The following is a 7,541-nucleotide window of genomic DNA, read 5'->3' as shown; positions in this document are numbered from 1 at the left end:
CAACACGCACCTGTCTCCCGTGACCAGCAGACCCACCACCAGGCATTCACAGCTGGGCTTATGTGAGCGCCCCCAAAAAAACATGTTCAGGAAGGTTCCTGGGCCACATAGCCATGATAGCCCCAACCTGGAAACAGCCCGACTGTCCATCCGCAGGAGACCCGATAAACAAATTACGGGGTATTTATCTACCAGGGTACTCGGCAGCCACGAAGGAGAGAGGATGAAAATCCCAGACACTATGAAGCAGACAGGAGCTGTGTCTCCCTTCACGGGAACGCTGAAACCTGGCCAAATGAAGTCAGGGCGACCAAAGCAAAATAGTGGTTGTCGCCGGGGTCAGGAGGAGGAACGGGGGGGAGCAGAGGGAGGCCTCCCGGTGCTGGAAGGGTCCCTGAAGCCAACCTGAAGGGTGCACGGGCACCTGACCGTCACAGAGCCCATGCAGATGCACCCAGCGGACAGGGAGCAGGGGCGGGGTGAGGGGGCAGCAGAGAGTCCCCAGGCCCGGCACAGGTCTGGGGGCCCGGGCTCCTGCTCTCGGCTGCCACACGGAGCCTTGCCTGCAGCAGGTGGCCTGGGGACCCCTAAATACCCCCCAGCTCAGCGCTGTTCCAGACACCAGGCCACACCCGTGGAGCAGGGGATCGGGCCCTTCCCTGGCAGGCAGGGGCGCCCTGTCGGAGGGGCAGCTGGGTGGAGCACAGACCCGCAGGCCTGCTGCAGGAGCAGGCGGGAGCCGAGGGAACGGTCTTGGGACTCCGTCCCCAGTACTACCCCATGTTAGAGCCAGTGCCAGGTCTCGGAGCCAGGCAGCCCCGAGCTCAAGTCCCATTGGTTCTGCTGGGGCCTCGAGGTCCTCATCTGGGACCTGGGGAGGAGGTTCTGGGAAGCACGAGAGAGCACCTAATCCGCGGCCTGATGCTCACAAGCGGGGACACCAAGGCCCAGGGCGCAGGGGCACCTCGCTCAGGGCAAAGCTGAGCCTTTTTGCATCAGGACCCGTGGCTGCAGAGTCCTATGCTGCTCCTCATGCTCCCCAGCTCCCACCCCCAACACCCCCCATCCCTTCACCCTCACTGGGTCACCAACAAGAATGCAGTCGGCCCCACGCTTCCTTCCTGGTCCCCTGCTCTATGTCCAAGACACACTGTCCCGCCCGCCGCTGCCCTGTGCGTCGCCTCTCGCAGCTCCCGCAGGAGGGCCCCCGGTCCCAAGCCCTGAGCACACAAGGCTGGGAAGCGGTTCCGTGTTCTGCCACGAAGCAGGCAGCAGGCTCTGTGCTCACGGCCCCGGGGAGGGCCCCCCGGGAGAGGCTGGCTCACACTCCCAGAGCCCACGCAGCCACCGGGGAGCAGCACAGCAGAGCCGGTTGGCTTCAGTTTCCCCACCTGTAAAATGAACATCTCTCTCTGCGTTCTGGCCACTCGGAGGGGGAGTTTTCTAGGTGGCCACGGAGAGCAGGGAACACGCAGCCCAGAGTGGAGCAGATGAGGCCCGAGGGCCGTCACCTGTCTGCGTTACACCAACACGCCCAGAGCACAGTGATTCTCTTCGCTCATCACCAGACACCGGACACCCGCTCAGCTGCCTCAGTCTCCCCAGGCTGATCCTGGAGGTTTATGCCGCCCCACCCAGAACCCTCACCCAGTCTCGCTGGTCTGGGAAGACCAGCTTCTGTCTGGATCCAGCTGTGGGCAGCACCCCCAGCACGCCCCCAGCCACACCTCTGCCGTGGGGAGGTCTTGGTGGCCTCACCCTCGGGTGCCAGCTGCCGTCCACTCCCTCCCTGGGGTCGGAAAAGCCCTCTGCTCTCCATGGGCCCCTCCAGCCTTCCTTGCCATTTCCCATGCACTCCCAGTGGCCTTCCTCCCAGGGCTGCCCGGAGGTGGGGTCATCCGCTTGCAAAACAGAGGTGGCAACGCACCTGGGTCTTCATCACGCTAAATGACCTCCCAAATGACCACCCCCAACCCCCAAACATCCCCACGGTGTTTGATTCACAGCTCCCCAAGTTTCCCACATCCAGTATCTCCGTCTGATGAACGGCCCCTGCCCAGCCACCCTCCCTGCACGTCCTGTCAGTCAGCCACTGCGGTCCTACTGCCAAGGGGGAAACACGGAAACATAAAACTCATTGGCGGCCACTATAATCTGTGCGGTCAGTGGGGTCCCTACTCGCAAACTTTTCAGGACATTCACACAAATCTTTTTATAAGCCAAGTCGGATGTGTTACGTACGTTTTTATAACTCGCTTTTTTGCAACTAATACGTTGTAGACCTTTGCTCATGTCATAAAAAAAAAATGACGTTCTAGAAGAATCTTGGATGGCTGCAGAGTACTGCATACACAGTCCAGCCATACTCTGAATTGATCAAGGTCCCGCATGTTTAAGTTTGTCAATTATAGACAATGTTGCCTAGACTCTTAGAGCTAATCTCGGCCACTCCTGTGAGCATCATGTCCTTAGAAAAACGTCCTGGGTGGCTCAGTCGGTTAAGCGTCTGCCTTCAGCTCAGGTCATGATCCCAGGGTCCTGGGATGGAGCCCCATGTTGGGCTCTCTGTTCAGCGGGGAGCCTGCTTCTCCCCCCTTTCCCCTTGCTCGTGTTCTCTCTCTCTTGCAAAAATAAGAAAATAAAAATCTAAAAAAATGTTAAAAAAAAAAAAGAAAAAGAAAAATGTCCTAGCAATAGAATTGCTGAGTATAAGGCATACAAAACATTAAGTCTTAAAAAAAAAAAAAAGCTTCTGTGTCTTGAGCGCCTATGTCCTTCACGACCTGTGTGTAAGTGTTTAGGATGGGGGCTGAGGAAGAACCAAACAAGAGAAGTCAGCAGTTCAAGGAGGCGTCTGTACCCACACGGGACCCAACCACCATCGTGGGTGCACCATGGAGACGGAGCTTAAAAAGCAGCAGACAGAATCCCTAAATGTCAGAGCTGGAAAGGACAGGAGACTCGAGTCCCGTCCCCCTGTATTACAGATGGAGAAACTGAGGCTCAGAGAGAAACCACCCAGGAAGGTGGTGACCACCAGTTCCAGAATCTTTCCAACACAACCCCGTGCTGAGCCCGGGTACAGGTGTGTGGCCTGGCCTTACCCCACCTGTGGAGCAGAGCAGGCGTGGGAGAGGGTGCATGGGGCGTGGCAGGAGGAGCACCTGTCATGTGCCAGACGCTGGCCCAGGGGTGCTGGGCTCTGTTAACAACCCACCGCCCAGAATGAGCGAAGGGGGGAGCCATGGCTTTGTAAGAGATGCGTGCTCTCACGAGCACACAAAGCAGTTTACTAAAGCCTTAATCCAAGTGCAAGTTCTTTCCAGATCTTGCTGAAAGAAAACAGTCTTTTCTACCAACTTCAGTGTATGTAAGATTCACTTGGTGGGGAAAAGGGGGGAGGTGCTCAAAATGCAGATTCCAGAGCCCCGCTCTGAGAGCATGATTCTGCAGGGTTTAGGGTGTTTGTGTGGACTCAGAGCCTGCCTTCTTCACCTCCTTACCTTCTTAAGGCCCTGGATGACCCGGACGCAGGTGGTCTGCAGACCACTGTTTAGGAAAACTTGGTGAGAGTGTGACCGGTTTTCACCCAGAGACCCTGACAACTGTAGGCGTACTAACCTCGGGACCGTAGCCACTAGGCTCACACTAATAGTCCTTCCCCGCGCCTCCTTCCCTCATAGAAGAGTGTTTCTAGTGAAGAGAGAAATGTGCAACAGTTCAGGGGCTTGACATCAGGATCCTTTTATTTGCCTATGTTCTTCCCATAAAGCCATGGGTTTGTAATTCCTCCCTCCGCAGATCCCTGAACTTAGACCTCGCGTCCGCCCTTGCGGCCCTTGCCCAGTAGATGGCACTAACTCATTTGAAATAAGCAGAAATCCACCTGAAAGCTCAAGGTAGACAGAGAGACAGAGGACAAGACGGAGAGAGCGGGAGAGGACAGGCACAAGCAGAAATGCCCCCACACTAGCCAGCTGTTCTGAAATGACACAGACGAAGCCCAAACCCTCCTGGATGTAATTTGTAACCTGGTGTGTAAGCCCTGACTCATTGCCACATTTGCTTTCAACAATCACCTGCTGCTTCCCAAACCCGGGACCTGCCTGCTGGCGGAGCTGGGAGTGAAGGTCCGGGACATTGCCATAACCCACCATGACCACACGATGGCAGTGCTGCGCCAAGAGGACAAGTTTGCATAAGAAACTGGAAATCTGGAAAAGCAATCTGAAGACTTGAGAGCATGACCTGAAAATAAGACGGGGAGGGAGAAGCGGGATTAGACTGGCAACCTGCCTCTCAAATTCATGATTATACTACCAAGACTGCTGGCAGCTGCTAGTAGAGACCATTTCCTTGCTTGCTGAGTACCAGGCTGTGCTAAGCACTGTACACGCGTGGGTTCATCTCAAGTTCACGAAGACTTAGGAGGGAAAATCTACGACATCTCCACTTCTCAAAGGACACAGTATGTGGGGAACCAGAGGCGGAACCTCTTGTATTATCTCAAAAGATGAAGGGACAGTGATCTAATTCTGGCCGTAGCCACAAGAGTGAACGGGCTGGCTTCCACGCATTCAAGGCTAAAATTTCCTTCTTTCACTCTGCAAATGTTTGAGCACCTACTTTGTGCGGGGCACTGCTCAAGGTGCTAAGGAAAGGGAACCGAGGGACCTAGAGAAAGTCCCTGCTTCTAGTGCCAAGAGACCACAATAAACCATTAGGTCGGGCACCGGAGATGCAGTGGAGGGAACGAACAGTGCTGGGCGCACACGGTGCAGGCAGGTGCGCCTTCAATGACGTCACTGGTAACCCGGAGCTGGCTCTCAGGAGCCCATCGCTGCATTTTCAGGGATTTCGAGAGCCAGTTCTTAAACACATCTATTCTTAAACTACATAAGCTTACAGTTAATAAGTTATATTTAAAAGTAATCATTAAATTTAATTAAGTTCTATTTAAAACTCATCACTTCTGAATTGTCTTACATTTTACAATGATCTATGTTGGGGGTGAGCAAACCTTTTCTGTAGAGGACGGGACAGTAAATATCTTTGGCTGAGCGGGGGATACAGATTCCGCCGTAACCACTGCGCAAAAGCAGCCGTAAGTACATTAATGTGAACGGACAGGACTGAGTTCCAATAAAATATTTCCAAAAACAGGCGGTGAGCTAGGTCTGGTCTAAGGGCTGTGGCTGCCGCCCCGGTCTGTACTCAAGCATTTAGGCCTCTCTATCCTCAGTGGAAATGCTACCTACCTACATGCAATCCTACTTGCACCTCTTTCCAAGTCCACCTTGCAGAGATGGCCAGAGAGAGTAAAACACACACTCGTTTACAATATGTAGAACGGAGATGGCGAGGTCGTAACCCCACCTTGCCACAGTCCGGGGAGCAGCTTTGCCTCTCTAGCTATTTCAAATGGGCAGCTAAGAAGCCACGCATCATGGTCCAAGGCCTGACCTCATTTGTTCCACGGGCTGATGGGACTGTGCCTGCCACTGTTTGGCCCCCGCAAGGTTAGACCTCCAAGGTCCCATTCAACACCTCGCAAAGTGGGGAGGAGTGGGGAGGAGGAGCTCAAGAAGGCAGCCCAGGCAAAATCGGCTTCCAATCCAACTCTTCAAACCCAGGTGCGACCGCAAGCTACTGTGGAAAAGGCAGTATTTAACACAGACACGGGGGTTGTTTGTAAGGGAATGGCTTGATGTATGAAATTCAAGAGTCCAAGCAGCAGGGGTGCCTGGGTAGCGCAGTCGTTAAGCGTCTGCCTTCGGCTCAGGGCGTGATCCCGGCGTTCCAGGATCGAGCCCCACATCAGGCTCCTCTGCTGGGAGCCTGCTTCTTCCTCTCCCACTCCCCTGCTGTGTTCCCTCTCTCGCTGTCTGTCTCTCTGTCACATAAATAAATAAAATCTTCAAAAAAAAAAAAAAAAAGAGTCCAAGCAGCAGATACAATCTGCGTCTGTGATGAAGGTCACCGCTGGACGGATTCCTCTCTGTTCATGCTGTCCAGATCAGTCTTCACTCACCTGACTCTTTGCCTAGACCTCAGAAGCTACTTCCCCCTCCAGTGACATTCGGCACTGCGAAACAGCCCTCCAAAGCTGGCAACTCACACAGACGTGATTGTCCACAGTTCAGCGTGACGGCTGCCCCCCAAACTCCGAGTCTCTTCCCCAGAACTCCTCTACCTCTTACCTAACCAGCCTGGTGAGTTTTCTTGTTTACGACATCTAAGTTTACACACCATCTGGAATATTCCCTGCATGGAGAGACGAGCATCTTCATCATGCCCAAGGGTATCTCTTTTCAAGTCCTCTTCAGCAGTAGCGAAATTTGTCCTGCTTCCTAATGCTTTCTCCGGCCTCCAGAGCACGTCCCACATACATTTCCAAGGCTCTTTCTCAAGTGTCGAGGCCAGGAGCTCCACAAGAGAGTTTCTACTTCCCCTTGGGAGCTTGTCCAAGTCCACGATCCTCTGTCTTTTTCCGGAGCAGAAAGTTCCACCGGGGAATGACAAGTAGATGACATCTCTCAGAAAACCCCAGTCCTCCCGACAAGGGGTTCCCAATCTTGCTGCACGTTGGACAGATGTAAAGAGCTTTGAAAAATACCCGGTGCTTGGCTGGCCCTGTCTGCCGAGTCCAATCCCTTGGGTGGGCCCAGGCATTCTAGGGCTGATGTCTCTGTGCTCGAATTCAACGTAGAGCCGGGATTGAGAGCAGCTGCTCTAGTCAGTTCGCCCACCGTGCAGCCTTTCGTGGGGGGCAACTTGCCTCCGAGAGTCAGAAGAGCACCCAGCCTGGCCCCGGGAAGGGAGGGTGGGTAGTCCGCCAGGCCGCTCAGGGACTCGTTTTCACTGGGTGGTCCCCATCCGCAGGCCGGCACGTGCGCCTATACCCTCACTGCCACACTAGCATACCCGGACTCCCTGAGGATGGCACCCGGGACAAAGCAGGCAAACCCTGGAGTCTGACCGAAGGATGCCAAGATAGCAAGGTTGCTTTATCACCGATGTGCTCCATCAGCTGTAGGTTTTTGAAACAAGAAGGTTCTTGAATGTACTTTATTATCAGTATCACTTAGAGCATTCTGGCTTCCCTACCTTGACATCAAGGGACCTGAACTCCAAGGAATTCTCAAGGAAGACTTGTTCTACCATTACCTAGAAGAAGATGAGAGTGTCCGTCCGTGTGGCATCCTGTGATCACGTCTCTGGGTCAGACAGAAGAGCGGAGCGTTGAACCGCTTCCTTGGCAGCTGTGCGGGACCCGGACACACTATTCTAGTCGACGGCTCTGTGCCCATGTGTAGAGACGATGGGGCACACGAGGGCAGCTGCTAGATGGAGCGGTTTAGAGACCGGCAGGGCCAGAGCCTGGAAATGCCCAGTTACTTCAAGAAACTACAGGGAACCGTGATGCCAGGAGGCAACCCACTGGCACATTGCCCAGAGCAGAAGAAGTCTTCGAGGTTTTCTAGAACGGTCCTAATGAGGGCAGAGGCTACACTTCCAGGAGGAGCTTTTCCCCCAAAGGA

Source organism: Ursus arctos, unplaced genomic scaffold, assembly GCF_023065955.2.
Source record: "Ursus arctos isolate Adak ecotype North America unplaced genomic scaffold, UrsArc2.0 scaffold_19, whole genome shotgun sequence".
Taxonomy (NCBI): Eukaryota; Metazoa; Chordata; class Mammalia; order Carnivora; family Ursidae; genus Ursus; species Ursus arctos.
Note: the sequence above shows the minus strand (reverse complement) of the source record.